This window comes from Periplaneta americana, chromosome 10 (assembly GCF_040183065.1).
Source record: "Periplaneta americana isolate PAMFEO1 chromosome 10, P.americana_PAMFEO1_priV1, whole genome shotgun sequence".
Taxonomy (NCBI): Eukaryota; Metazoa; Arthropoda; class Insecta; order Blattodea; family Blattidae; genus Periplaneta; species Periplaneta americana.
Genome location: NC_091126.1, coordinates 97,711,756 through 97,728,498, shown reverse-complemented (window position 1 = coordinate 97,728,498; position 16,743 = coordinate 97,711,756). Strand labels below are relative to the sequence as shown.

General features: G+C 36.3%; 1 protein-coding gene across 14 annotated transcripts in view; it reads right to left on the bottom strand.

The window, feature by feature from the left end:
* Positions 1-16,743, bottom strand: part of Ipk1 (Inositol phosphate kinase 1) — a 1,778,442-nt gene that overhangs the window by 221,332 nt on the left and 1,540,367 nt on the right. The window lies entirely within an intron of this gene.

Below are 16,743 nucleotides of genomic sequence, written 5' to 3'. Positions count from 1 at the left end.
GTAGAGATTTGGTGCATGTATCTACAGTATAGTACAAGTTACACGTGATGTAATCAAGTTTTCAAATAGCACTACGTACTTTAATCATGTTACATTGATTACACACATTAAGGAGAGTTCCAAAATGTATCACAATGTCACCTTCCCAATTTTTTTTTTGTTTTATATGGAAGTAATTCCAACAAATGGTTTCTGAAAATTGCCACTCTACTGTGCATTTTTTTCTATACTCAGAAGGAACTTTTATTTTATTAAGAAAAGTTAAAGGAAAAACTTGTATTTAAATATGTTTACATTTTCCTATTTTAAAGCTTTTGTACTATCAAATTATAATAAATTAATCTAAGTGACAAAGATAATTCCCAAACAAAAGGTCCCATTTTCGATGGACAGTTCTGTTCCTTCTAGCCTGATTAATATAAGCTACATAATATGTTTTAAAGGTATTCTCTTGGTTCTGAATAAGAAAAGTTACGGTATGACCTGTCAACCACTGTGCAGCATTTTGTCTTTGCTGTGGCTTGAGATTGAAGACTGGTAATTGAAATGTTGTAGGATGAAGAGTGTCCTTGCCAAACATATTATTGTCCTTCACATACTTTGCAAATTGTTCTCGTATGGAAAGAATCCTTGTACATAATTAAAACGATGATGCAAGGAGTCTATTTGTTGACAATACTGACACATATTGTTGTCTGCTCTGTTTATTTTAAATAAACGTTCTTTTGTTGCAATTATGTCATGAATTACTGTATACCACACAGAGCGCACTGTCACCGGTAGTACCCGAGAACTGATATTCTTCCAAAGTTGAGTGAAATTGGTATTCTCTGAATACGTAAAGGAGCAACAGAAACAGTTGTTACTAGAATAACTATAACGTCATTGGAAAGGAGCGTGCAATTCTACTTCTTGCGTAGGTGGTTTGTGTCGATGTTCTATTTACATATGTCAGTTATTTAACAAGTTCATGAGCATATCCAGATCATTGTAAGGCATGCATTATTTTTTCATAGAAGTGGGAAAAATGTATCCACGTCTTCATTAATGTGAGGTAAATGATCGTAGTTTGCTATTTACTGAACTGTTTCGTATTGTAATGTTTTGTACAGTTTCCCTGAAAAGGAATGAAACAATTGAATATTCCTAAGTCTCAGATGTAAAACACTGCGCATGATCAGAGACCAGAGCACTGATACACAAGATAACGAATATTGAGTTACTTAGATTCAAGCTATTTGGTTTGTTACTAGCATCGTTCCGGAATTCACTTCAAAAACTGCAAAAAATATGATAATATTACGTAAATAAAAGACAAATATATACGTGAATCGTGTAGTTAAATCGACAATGGACCTTCATGACTAGATCGACACTCCGCACAGAAAGCAAACCTTTCGTGTCGTTGTAATAGCTCAGACGCTAAGATCTCTGCGTGTTGTGTAGAAGAGAGCAAGTTCGATTCTTAATCTATATCAACGATTTTTTTTTCCAAATAACGTTGAAATAGAGTTTTACAAAGTCCTTAGGTTAAGTGTTAATGATCACAGATATTACAAAATTACAAGTTATAATTTTATAAACGTTAATCTAATGAATGCATTTATACACACACACACACACACACATACAATGTAAATGCATATATATATATATATATATATTAAAAACTAACAATTAAAATGTAATTAAAAAAATATTCCTAACCCACACAGACAAACGTTTACAAAGGTTTAGAGTCCTTAGGCTATGTTATTTGTTAAGTAATTATTACAATATTTTATTAGTAGCTTTCCCATATGTGTAATAAATGCACTCGCACAAAACAATTTTTGTTAAAAGTGTGGCTTTGGATTATTTCATTCTCACCCCTTCAGTTGATTTTAACTATTTTATCTACGTGTTTTCAATAGTGTTTAATTTAATGTGCATTCAACTTCATTCATGTTATGATTGAATGAATAAGCACTGTTGAAGTTATTGATTAATTACATATATTAATACTAACTATTAAATGCATGTGTTAAGTAAGTAATTGCAGTATCTTTTGCAAAATCTTGAATGTTTAAGTTGTCAATAATATTTCTGTACTATATACTATAAGACGTTAAAAGAATTTGCAATAGGTTTGGGATCCTCTACTTTATAATCACTAATTTTAATGAAAAAATATTTTCTTTCTTAGGATATCTACAAGTTTAACTTTAATAATATTCCGAATAGCTTTAATTGCATTATCTGGATTTTGTGCTTTTCTATTCAAATGTGTTCTATTTCCCTCTTTCATAAATTTTGATAAATTACACTGTACTTCTTGTAGTATTTAAGAATATGAGGATAGTTACATTGCAGCTCATTGCATATAGATTATTCTTTTTAATACACGAGATTTTTAAGTCCCTGCATTATCTACATGTATTTACTTTTGAACTTTTTCACCACATTGAGTCTAGAACATCCACTGAAGTGATTCTGAAATGAAGTGAAAAATACAATACATTTACTCTTAATATCAGTAGTACCAGTAACATATTCGTTTTTCCAAGATTCATTTTGTAGACATAAATGTAAATAATCACTAGATACAGCATTTACGACCCTTTTTTAGTTTTTAAATTAATATTTTGAAATTGTTCAGTAACACTGGAAACAGGATTTGTTTATCATGTTCATACAAGCCATTGATTATAGGTGCTGTCGAATAGGAATTCAGTCTAATTCATGGTATAAAACTTTTATCAATGGTGGGAAAATGAGTCTACGACTAAGGTTTCCAGTTTCAAGGAGTGAATTTAATTTACTTTTACTGAAAAGTTCCGAGAGATAATCTATGTTTATGTCACTACAGATCACAAATTCCATATGAGATTTCTAGTCTTTTATTTACAAATTCAATGTTGGCTATAAATATTAATAAATATTAAGAAATATGAATGATTGTAGCTATAAGACTGATTTACATTATAAAAAGCAAGAAGTTACATTCCTCGGCAAGATTCGAACTTTTCGATGTTTGGTTTTGTCGTCCATCGCATATGCACGGACCTGTTCAATGCTTATGTTAATAGCCTACAATTTAGCTGTAGCAATGTGGTGTCATAACTTTGGGTTTGTTTACTTAATGTAATTAGATTTAATTTGATTAGCTTCGCAACAATTGGACTTCCTGTTATATCCTGTTATTGAAATATTTAAGTTAGAGTTGATTAATTAACTCTTACTGTGCAAGATGACCCTTATTTCAATAATTCTATATCACGTTAAATAGTCATTGTCTGCACTAAAGTATTATCATCATCTCTCATTTCTCATCTTAATGGCGAACCGCCGTGACATGAGACAGCGAGTTATAGCTCTAGTTGAGGCTGGATATGGGGCTAGATCTGCTGGCCGTTTGGTCGGTGTTCCTGGAAGTACAGCCGAGAGGTGGGTTCATCGTTACCAAAATTCAGGGGAGGTCGAAAATCGCCCTATTCCTGGGCGTCCCCGGGTTTCTTCATTGGAAGAGGATGCTCTCTTATTCGAGGCAGTTCGACAGGACCCCTTTCGGACTGCTAACGAAATAAGAGCAGCATCTAACTTTCCCGGTTCTTCACAGACTGTGATCAGCAGGTTGAGGGACCGCGGTATTAGGAGCTGGAGGGCTGCGCAAATGGAAATATTGGGGGAAGCACAAACTGTCGACCGTCTTGCCTTCGCTACCAATCGAGTGGATTTCGATTGGAGAAATGTAATTTTCTCCGACGAAATAGCCATCTCGAGTGATTACGAAAGTCCTGTCTGTGTCTATCGTGAGGATGGTCTCCGACTTGATCAGCGCTATGTGCACCGACGTGAAAGATCGGGGCGCTTTAGCATATCGTCACAGTCTAGTATATACAGTCGCGAAGCTCAATACGTAGTAAATATGCAAACATTAGATAGTTGCTCACCACTAAGATCGCTAATATCGCCTCATTACAGGCAATGCAAAATAGTACAGTCACAGTCTATTGTTCCTAGCACCCTCAAAACTCAAGCTTCGTGACTGTATATAGTAGGCTGTGATATCGTGTTGAGGTGGATGTCTTACGATGGACCTGGCGTTATAGAACGCATCGATGGCCGGTTTAATGCGGGAACTTACGAGCATATTCTGGAAAATATATTCCTTCCTTCCGCCCCTAGAACGTTTTCCCGAAGGAACATTGCTGTTCGAACAGGATAACCATCCCGTGCACTATGGCTCAAGCATTCAAAGATGGTTTCAAAGAAGATCCGTGATCGAAATCATTAATTTGCCTCCGAAGTCACCTGATTTGTATGTCATCGAAAATTTATGGGCGGAATTGAAAAAGAGAAGGATAGCCACCTATGCCCACCGACGCCCTCGAAATCGAGACGAATTGTGGGATCAAGTTGTTGAAACCTGGGAAGATCTCGCCGGGGATTAGAATTAATTCCACAATCTCGTGACATCCATGCCGGACCGACTTAGAGCTGTAATAGAAGCTGATGGCATGTGGACAAGATTTTAAGTTGACAGGTCTCTTTTTGTTTCTTATGATTTTTGTTTGAGGAAGAATACTCTCAACTTCCAAGTAAGATTTATTTATTTTTTTTGACGAGGTTCAGCCCACTTGTAAGACCCAGAAATTGGGCACAAATTATTCATATTTCTCGACAAATTAGACAGTCTATGAACTCTGAACAAATTAATTACACCTCAATAAAAAAAAAGTTTTACCTGGGATCGAACACGAGACGTTTCGGTTGAGCAGTGGAACCGACACGCTACTATATGAGCTACCAAGACAAGACAATGACAACAGCAGTCTAGAATGTAGATCCCATAGCAGGCATTTGCCATTCGGTACAGAGAAGCAATGATAGTTTGTGACCCGAGCTATGTTGTGAAATCGTGGCCTTAAATGGCTGTCTTCTTCGTGATTCTTATTCTGGTCCTTGTCCTTGTTTTGGTCCTCGTAACAATTCTTACTATATTTGTCATGTTACGTATCGTTACGTCGATATCGAGTAAACCGCGCTGTTGAACTTTAACTTCCGACGACCAAGAGTCGTCTCATTCCTTTTAAGGGTAACTGTACATTGCCTTTGATAGACCTTTGTCTACTAGGAACTGAGCGGGATCTAGATAACTCCATTCTTGTATATAAACCCAAAGGTACTTGAGATATCGTGGCACAACACGTAAACCAGGAGGATTTCGCAAATCACCTGCTGTCGTCCAAAACTGTAGCCAGAAAGCGGAAAAACACGATAGAGTATGCTGTATTTTCCGTCCACGACTTAAAAACAAAGCCATACACTTCAGACGAATATTTAGTAATCCTATCCCCACTTCATTGGGTTGGAGACACAGAGTTGACAGGGGCACACGAAAGGTGGTTCCTTTCCATAAAAACCAACAAATTGCACTCGTTATTTGCCTTGCAGAGGTAATTGTTATTGGAAGCACCTGGGCAAGATACCAACATTTCGATAGTAGAAAGGTGTGCACTATCCAACTTCTCTGATGTAAAGTGAGATCACGGTAATAAAGCTGTTGAGCGGTAATTTTAATTATCTGGGAGACAATTTTCCAATTTTGTTGTTGCATTTCAATAATGGATGGTGAGAATAGAATACCTAGAATGTTTAAGAATTGAGGTTGAACATCCCAGGGACCAAGAGGTAATATATGTGATTTGTGATAGTTTAGCGTTAGTCCAGACATCGCAGAATATAGCTGTCAAGATTCCTTCATGTGCTGAATATCCTCGCCATTTGCAATGACGACGTTCACATCATCAGCATACGCCGCCACAGACAGATGATAATTATTAAAGGATACACCAGTGATATTTCCATTTAACTTCAGTAACAGAGGATGTAGAGCTAAGATAAATAATGTCATGGATGCTGGACAGCCCTGACGAACTGATTTAGAAACAGGAATCTCTGGTGTATGAAAACCATTGATTTGAATGACTGATACAATATGAGTATACAAGGTCTGTATATAATATATAAACTTCACACTAAAACCATACCAAGACAAGCAGTGAAACAGGTATTCATGGCTAATATTGTCAAATGCCCTATGAAAATCCAAGGAGGCTATAAGGTATTTGGTTCGGGAGTGATTGGCATGAGCGATGACATCTCTTAAAGAACATAAGACATTAAATATATCACGTCCTATTATTCCACAGTGTTGTGCTGAATGTAAGAGATGGCTAAGAAGTGGTCGTATCCTGTTGGTCAGTACCTTAGCTATCAGTTTATAGTCATAATTGAGGAGACTGATTGGTCTATAATCATTCACATGATCATGTCCGTTTTTCTTTTTAATTAGGACCACTATCCCACGTTGTTGAGATGTACAAAGTCGCTGTCTAGTAATAATAACATTGAGAACTTCTGTGATATCGGTGCCTATTATGTCCCAAAATTTGAAGTAAAATTCATGTGGGATTCCGTCACTGCCAGGTGTCTTAGATTTTTTCCCTTGCAAAAGAGCTACATAAACTTCTTCCTTACTGATACGTAGCTCCAAAATTTCGTTCTCCATATCCGAAACTCGACAAGGTGCAGGTCCAAAAAATTGTCTAGATTAGTATGTCGAACTGTTTCGTTATTGAACAAACGACTATAATGTTCATAAAACACACGACTAATTGAAGGTTGTGTAGTATATTCTTGTCCATAGTCATTATAAATTTTCAGGATCATACTTTTAGAACGACGTTTGTGATCAGCCAATTGATGATACAGACTCGTTTTTTCATCTGACACATTTAGGGCCACACGACTGCGTATTTTGATTCCTTCAAGTCTCCTCCGGTATATACTTGTAATTTTAGCTTTGATACGACTCATGTCGGATCGACTTTCGCTGTAGGCACATAAAGCTTCTCTATGTCCGATAAACATCGGAAGTAAAAGTTTAATTTATTTTCTTCTGCTTGATGTTTATTATACGAATATTGTTTGAAAAGATATTTGATTCTGGGTTTTACAAGTTTTTCCCACCATTCAGCTGTATTAGAGTATCGGATTTTTTGAAGAGTCCACACATCCCAAGATTGTTGTATATTATACTCCAATTTTACAGAGAACCCTATTTTACCTGAGATAGGTATGTTAGGGTTATAAATACAAAATAGTAGGCTAATAATAATAATAATAATAATAATAATAATAATAATAATAATAATAATAATAATAATATGATATAGATTAATGAAGTCTCCTATTGAATTAGTCTTACGTGTCAATTATGAAAGCAATACAATTTAACAAATCTATATATTCAACAAATCTGTACAAAGTTTTATAATTTATACACATGAATGAATAAAATGCAATGAGTTGAAATTAAATACTAAAATACAATCTTATATTTCTATTAATAAGTTTCATGAAATGTATGCTATATTATAACCTAAGCAAATATCTAACCCTAATGTTCACTAGAATGGAGTTTAAATTTCTGTGGGTTGAAATCTCTGAATACGTTACACAGTTTTCCGTTAAACATTGTTGTCACAAGCAATTTTTAAATTATATACATCACAAACACAAGAACACAAAAGTACATCACACTAACATACGAAAACAAAAAACACACACAAAATTGCAACCTACATTCAAGAAATTAAATTACAACATCCCATACAGAACAAATAACACTCTACAAAAACATCTCAACACACAAACAACACAAACAAACAAATACAACCACACAGGCGTATACAAACTCAACTGTAACACCTGCAACAACTTCTACATAGTACAAACAGGCAGATCGTTTCAAACAGGTTACAAAGAACACATCACAGCCATAACAAAATTACAAAACACCTCCACATATGCAGAACACACACCAAATGCTAACCACACCCACAGAGACATGAACACAGACATGGAAATACTACACATCCGACCAAAAACGCCAGAAACTAACACAGTAGAACAATATGAAATATACAGACACACAAAAACACACCCCAACGAAATTCTCAACACACAACTCAACTTCAAAACACATACACTCTTTGACTCTACACTATACCACAGGAACACACCCTCACAGGAAACAAAACAAGTGGCGCGAAGACAAAAAAAACTATAGAAAAAAATAATATTTCAGTAGATATATACAAATTTTATCATGTGTTCAGATTACAACTTTTGTGAACGTAATTTACATATCTCATAAAATCTTGATAACAGCATTTATTTCGGAACACTTGTATTGGTGGGGAGTACTTGGTGTCGCACCTGTCTAATCGAAAAACTAGTTCAAGATGTTGTAGTTAAAATTTGTGACACTCAAATAACAAATGTTGGACTGTTTGCAGGGAATCATCACATGCACAAACATTTCCACCTTCTGTTTCTATCTTGAATCTTTCGAAATAGCTACCAAACTTGCCATGTCCAGATAAGAACTGAGTAAGAACAAAGTTTGGTTGTATTAACTTAGAATTTAGTCTATCGTATATGGTAGGGAAGTATAATTCCCAAGTTAAAGCTCCCTTTGTGCTGCGAACCCAGTAATCATTCCATTGATTAATTACACGTTCTTTTAAACGCTTCTTCACATAAGACATAGGGCATTTTGTGTACATATATTCCACATCCGACTTATTGTAAAAAGACAATGTCTATGTCATTTTCATTTAGAAAAGACTGTAACATCTTCATTTTTGTAGGTGATGAACTGCTATTAAAATTTACCGTTGCAACAGTCAAGTTCAGTGCCATAATAACACTATAAATTAAAGGAGAAGCCATAAAGAGTGATATTGGTCTGCTTTCTGTATGTGCAAAGTACCTGACTTACTTTCGTCAGACTTGTAGGGGTGTACATGTTGTTTCGTAATCACTTTCGTTAGTTTTTTTGAACCATGCGTCTCAGGTCGTGAATCGATCATGTCTACTTCACTTTCCAATGTCTTCCCTTCCATTTCTATCTCGTCACTCCAGTTATCACCTTCCACTCGTTGCGTCCGAAACTCCTGTATACAAGTTGTTGCATTAGACTGGTTACTGCTCACCTTTGTTAATTTAGCTTGATTTTCATCATCCTTTATATGAGAATCCAGTTGTGATGAGTTTCCATATATTTTTGTTTTTTCTATGTACGTAGATTGATCATCATTTTTGACTTGATCAAGTTCAGGATTTTTCTTACGGCGTTTCTTCCCAGGCTCTTTAGCTTCAATATATGTTTTAGAAATTTGTCCATTACTTGTGTCACTTTCTCCCTCATGACCCATTATAGTATCAGAATTTTCCATTTCAACAAGATTGATCTCTATATCGTCTCGTATGTGATCATGCCCTAATAACATGGTCGATCTGGTAGTAGTTTCAGTAGAAATTCCATCTTCGGTTGTGAGATCTTGACCACCTTGCCCAATCTTCTCTAGTATTCGGCTCAGTCGTACGCAAGCTAGCACTGGTGCTGGCCTCCTCTGAGATCGGAAGAACGGTCGAAGAATGATTATCATCAGGCAAGTCTCGTATCGGTTTTAGAAGATCACTCATCAGAAGGGGTCTGTTATTATTATTCCCAATTTGACGCGAACCTTTACCAGGACAATAACTGCGAATATGAGATGCACTGCCACAAAGGAAACAAATTTGTTCCTGACCGGGATAGACAACGTAAGCCTCATAGCCAGCAATATATAGTGTAGATGAAATTTGCTTGTTAAGTTGCATATTCACTAGTCTAATACCAGTATCCACCTGAAATAGATATTTATTAGACCACTTTTCATTTATTATTTCTTGCACTTTCCCGTAAGTTTGCAAAACATGCATAATTCTGTCATTTGGCACTTCTGGTGGCACGTTTAAAATTCTAACTGTAGAAGTATCAAACTCGCCTGCTGTTATGTTTACAGTTGTTGTTGCACCATTCATTAACTGGATTGTTGAAGTTCCGGTGTGTAGTTGAAGATATTTCTCGTAGATATGTTGATTATTAAACTTTATGTACACTGCATTCTGGTTACTCACTAGTTGTAATGTGTCTAATTCATCTTCTCGAACGTTGATATTTTCTTCTAACCATTGGTGTATTTCATATGCAGTAGGACGTTGTTGATCTTTATTAAACATTGCTTTAATAGTTTCTTCCTGCAGATTTTACTTGCCATTACTAGTCAATAGTTATTCAAACGAACCAAGAAACAAACAAACCGCGAGCACACTAGTCGGAACACAGCAGCTCAACAAGACTGAGAGATGAGACGTCCGTCCACCACAAGGGTTGGAACGTAACTGATCCCAATCAATAACAAGAACAAAATGCAGAATGAATAACCAGAATGTGCCGTTTGTTGCGGTGCCCCATTCATCTTGTACATTAACTTACACAAAACGAAAGACGACTAACGTCCGTACACGTCGTGTGTTGTGTGTTTGCTGTCTTAACATGTAAACAAACCACAACAACTGTCGACGCCACAATCCACGTACGGTGGCCTGCATGTTCTCCGGACCTGTCGCCACTCGACTTCTTCCTGTGGGGAACTGTAAAGGACAGTGTGTACCAGAACATTCTGACAACACCAGGCGACATGCAGCAACGCATTCGACAGGCTTGTGTGTCCATTCAGCCAGCAACGTGCAGGGCAGTCATACGGTCTTTCGGGGAACGCCTTCGAATGTGCATTAATGTGAATAGTCATCATTTGGAACATCTTATGTGACTCTCAAAACATAACATTAGTACATTGGAAGTACGTTTTGTTTCGTTTTGTTGTTGTTATTGATTAGGAAGGTGACATTGTGATATATTTTTGAACTCGTCTTAATGTGTGTAATCAATTAAATATGATTAAATTATGTAGTGCTATTTCAAAAATTTGATGTCTTCACGTGTATCTTGTACCATAATGTAGTTAGATGCACCAAATCTCCACACTCATGTTAGCCCCTCGTTCTAACATAACGCTCAAAAACAAAAATTTCAGTACCTAACCAAGCAAAAAATTATAATAGGTGCACAAGATAAGTGGGACGGCGTGTATATATTTTATTGGTTCTTGATAACAGTAGTGACATTACTGATACAGGAAAGCTTGTGATTTTTATTATCGGGTTGTTGAAGAACTCAATGTTAGTGCACGAACCACCACTGGTTGTAGCTTTCATGCCGAGTACCTCTCCCCGTCTCTTTACTTCATAGACTGTCTCTCGCGTGTAATCCCTACCGTTCGAGTTTTTGTCACCGCTGGTATAGTGTATCAGTCGGTGTGGATTTGGGAATGTGCCTAGCTTGAGGGTTAGCGCGATAACAGGTCGCCGTACTGGACCATAGTGCTTCCCTCCCGTAATTCAATTTCATTCCAAACCTCCAACCAGACTTCGACAGGCAACGCAATGGAATATCTGATAGGTGGAAAAAGTAAAAAAGTCTTAACCTTTTCCCCCCTACCTCAGCTCAATGCTCAGTTATCATTCTTAACTTGTATCTCTCCGACTGGAAGCTCAAGTCCGAAGTGTAGTCATAGCGTCATTGAGCTAGACGGACTAAGAGATCAGGATGTGAATAGACTATTACTGTACTCCAACCAAGAGAAAGTCTTCGGGGACTGAGACGAAGCGGGATAATGCTGTGAATGAATGTTGATGTCATAAGGTCACACACGTGGGTACTCTTATCTCTATTGGCTAGCTCTCACAGCACAAACCATAACATTGACCACACATATTGATACTACCCTACTTAGAAAATTAGATCACGGTTAATCTCCTGGTCTTTTAATCTCTCCATACAGGAAATAACATATGGAGGAGAGCGCATGGTTTTTAAACTGACGTTATAACGGTAATATCGCCTATCTACTTCGTTTCAATAGATGACGCAATAGTAAGCACATTTCTTTCACGGTTGATCTCCTGGTTGGAGAACAGTACTAAGGTATCTAGAAACGATTAATCCTTTTCGAGGTCAAGGTCATCATTGTGTTTATTTGAACGAGAGAAAGTGCCACAATAACTCTTGCCAGAAACAATTGTACAGTAGAACTCCACAAATAGACGCTCGTTCTCGTACACTTCATGATACAATTTAAGTCAACGCACCCTGCCCCGTGCTGCACAGGGCTAACCAGTTGAACCAGTGCAGTAGTGTGCAGATATTCGTACACGTTGGCAGCATGGCAGGGAACAAAAAATGTGTACTTATGTTGAAGCAGAAGTTACAAATATTGAAACGCTTTAAAAAAGGTGAATCAATTAGAGCCATCGCTCAATAATTTGACATTTCGGTCAGAACAGTGCATGGGATAAAACAAAATTCATCTAAATACGAGGCATTCTGTAGTGATTATAAGAAGATTTTTTATTATCAGTTGATTTTAGGATGAAAACACAGCTTATTTTGTGTAATTTCCTAAATTTAATCAATAGGGATGATTTGTGTTCTCTCATTTTAAAATAATTTAATACACAAACACAACTATTACAAGAAATGCTCAATAAGTTTTTGTAGCTTTATTTTCTTCAGCTCTAACCAACAATAACAACAATCCAGGTTGCCAGGCGACGATAGAAAAGATGCGAAAAGAAATGAATGAGGTGTATAAACAATTGAATGCTCTTTCATATTTAAGTATAAAAATATAGGGGTGCCATTTGAAATTTCAAAGTGGGAGTGGCTGGGGGTTGGAGGTGAAATCTAAAATGCAATTAAGTCTTGTTTAAGACTTCCCCCTCAATATATAAATTTACGTGTTATTTCGTTTAAATTGAATTCAATTTAATTAACTAATTATTTAGAGTGGGAAGTTTTGAAAAGAAAGTCCTGTATGTAGATACATTTAGAGAGTTTTTCCTCCAGAAGTTTGTTTTATGTTTCAGATATATCACGTATATGTTATACTTAATCACGGATTTGTTTTGTTATATATATTTTTTGCATATACTACAATATATTATTTAAAATTATGTACGTTAATTATTTATGTTTCGGTACGCACTCCATAAAAACATTGTACAGCCCTTATGTTTACCAATGTCCGCAGTACTCCGTAGAAAGACAGAGTTCGTACCTCGCTAGCACACGGACCATTACTGTGTCTATTTGTGGAGTTCCACTGTATGACATTGACTCCAGATAAAAGGAGAAACAATAAGTGTCACAATAAATATGGAGGAACATGAGTGTTGAATGTTCATATATCACGGACTATTCTTGGCCCATAAGAGAATGGCCGGCGTCCCTTTGATTATCAGACAACTCAACACAATTCAATGAAGGGCCAAGGGCAACCAGCCGGCTGCTGGCCTCACATTCACATGCCTCCGCAGAGGTGAACGATCATCCAACTAGAACGGAGGTATCGTATGTTAACACGAAACCAGATTTAGCTACCTATCGTAGTTCGCCAAATCCATCACGATGCTGGGTGCGCACTGCTTCCATACACTGACCGAAATTAAATATGAAAATTCCTTCCCGAAGAAGATGGGAACCAGCGCTCATTCCGTTAACGCGGGTCCTAGGCATGATGCCTTAGACCAGCGATCAGAACACTGCACCCTCGGGCTAGCGTCTTTTACCCGCGGACAAGACATTGCCCTAGCGTGCTTTGGTGGCTGCTGGTGGATATGCTGTGTCCCTATTTCTTGTGCACGACGGAGCATATTTCCTTACCCTCCATGCATTCTACACATTTCAGCGAGTGCTGACGACCACTGTCTTAGACCAGGTATGGGCGCTCTACGTGCCAACCAGAAAGGGAGGAGAGATGTACAAAGACTTACCTTTCCCCTCTGTCCGCTGAAGGAAAGCAAATGGCGAACCGTAATATATTTTATCCACTTAGATTAAGTAATATGGATTTTACATCACTAATAAAAGTTGTTGTCAACAGATTCATTGCGCAATCAGTTAGGTAATGATACTGCTATTACATAACTGGTTGCGTAATGTGAACCACACATTAAATTAAATGGAATTGATTTTAATATAAACTTTCACATCTTTCGTGGTATTTCGATGGTACTAGACATCAATTGCAGAATTCGCAGCATTTTCAATATCTGAATCCTCTTTTGAACTCAATTTAACAATGTCTGTTTATTTTTCCTAGTACTGTTGTTCTTTTGTTATAAACAAAAGCTATCGTGTTCAAAACTAATAAAACAAACATAAACTAATCGCCTCTCGCAGAAAGAAACTAATAATAATAAAATTACCTCTCCACGAAAGACATGTTCAAGACTAATAAAAATAATACGATTACTTTTATTAAAAGAATACATTTTTTATCAAAATAGGTAAAACGTTGTACGATATACTCGTCGTAGATTCATAGCGCGGGATCTCCACTAGGCTTTGAACAATGAAGCACAAGATTTCGGAACTAGTCAAGCAAGGTAAATTCTAAATATCAACACGGTAAAGAAGTTGGAAGTCTAATAAGTGATATATACTGTGAGTATATGTGTGTGTTTTAAAAGTGAACATATTACAATACTCAACTGGTTATCAAACTCGTATTGTAATATGAAACGTTACGATACTCATATCGTAAATAACTATTATCCTTCGGTTTAAATACATGAAAGTAAATATTAGTTAAAGTGTGGAATTTGTTTTGTATGAAATTGAATAGTTATGTTAAATCTACGTATTTGTGTTTAACAAATCAATAAATACAGTCCTTCAACGAAAAGAAGTATATTACTGAAACATTAAAAGAGAAAAATGAACACGAAGTCACACAGTTTACCCATTTTGCTATAAAAATAAAAAAAATTAGCATCAAATTTAACATTCTCAACCGGAGGAATACAAAAATGATCTTAATCAATACTTATTAACTACTGTTTCCAGTAGTGTTTATGTTGCTTTTAGCAAGAAGAGAAATTCTTGGTTTCAAACTGGACACACTCAGCCGGAGTGTTGACACTAAATATTTGTGACAACCTAGAAGGGTGAGATAATTGTGTAAACTTAATATGAGAAAAAACTGTTCACAAATATATGTTGTCATAGTATTAGTCTTCGTTCTAAAGGTATGCATGCGATAATATTCCTCAATGAGCTCCGAGTTACACTGAAGCTTCAGTAACTTAATCTGTAATTCTGGTGGCACTTTATTGGCAGAAAAAAATAAATGGATTTCGAAAAACCTCGAAGACGGCTTATGTAAAATTTTATATTGTTATTATTATTATTATTATTATTATTATTATTATTATTATTAACAGGAAATTGTACCAGAGCAATGGAAGGAGTCCATAATCGTACCTATCTCTAAGAAGGGGGACAAGACTAACTGTAGTAACTTTCGAGGAATATCACTTTTGTTGACGTACAAAATTTTGTCCAATATTCTTTTGAGAAAATTAACTCCATATGTAGATGAAATTATTGGGGATCATCAGTGTGGTTTTAGGCGTAATAGATCAACTATTGATCAGATATTTTGTATTCGACAGATAATGGAGAAAAAATGGGAGTATAAGGATACAGTGCATCAATTATTCATAGATTTCAAAAAGGCATATGACTCGGTTAAGAGAGAAGTTTTATATGATATTCTTATTGAATTTGGTATTCCCAAGAAACTAGTTCGATTAATTAAAATGTGTCTCAGTGAAACGTACAGCAGAGTCCGTATAGGTCAGTTTCTGTCAGATGCGTTTCCAATTCACTGCGGGCTAAAGCAAGTAGATACACTAGCACCTTTACTTTTTAACTTTGCTATAGAATACGCCATTAGGAAAGTCCAGGATAACAGCGAGGGTTTGAAATTGAACGGGTTACATCAGCTGCTTGTCTATGCGGATGACGTGAATATGTTACGAGAAAATCCACAAACGATTAGGGAAAACACGGGAATTTTACTTGAAGCAAGTAAAGAGATAGGTTTGGAAAAGACAAAGTATATGATTATTTCTCGTGATGAGAATATTGTACGAAATGGAAATATAAAAATAGGAAATTTATCCTTTGAAGAGGTGGAAAAATTCAAATACCTGGGAGCAACAGTAACACGTATAAATAATACTCGGGAGGAAATTAAACACAGAATAAATATGGGAAATGTCTGTTATTATTCGGTTGAGAAGTTTTTATCATCCATTCTGCTGTCAAAAAAATCTTAAAGTTAGAATTTATAAAACAGTTATATTACCGGTTGTTTTTATGGTTGTGAAACTTGGACTCTCACTTTGAGAGGAACATAGGTTAAGGGTGTTTGAGAATAAGGTGCTTAGGAAAATATTTGGGGCTAAAAGGGATGAAGTTACAGGAGAATGGAGAAAGTTACACAACACAGAACTGCACGCATTGTATTCTTCACCTGACATAATTAGGAACATTAAATCCAGAGGTTTGAGATGGGCAGGACATGTAGCACGTATGGGCGAATCCATAAATGCATATAGAGTGTTAATTGGGAGGCCGGAGGGAAAAAGACCTTTGGGGAGGCCGAGACGTAGATGGGAAGATAATATTAAAATGGATTTGAGGGAGTTGGGATATGATGATAGAGACTGGATTGATCTTGCTCAGGATAGGGACCTATGGCGGGCTTATGTGAGGGCGGCAATGAACCTTCGGGTTCCTTAAAAGCCAGTAAGTAAGTAAGTAAGTAAGTAAGTAAGTAAGTAAGTAAGTAAGTAAGTAAGTAAGTAAGTACGTAAGTATGTAAGCAGTATTGTTGTTGTTGTTGTTTAGTCAACTGTCCGAAGACAGGTCTGAACCTTACAAGTGAGACTAATAAG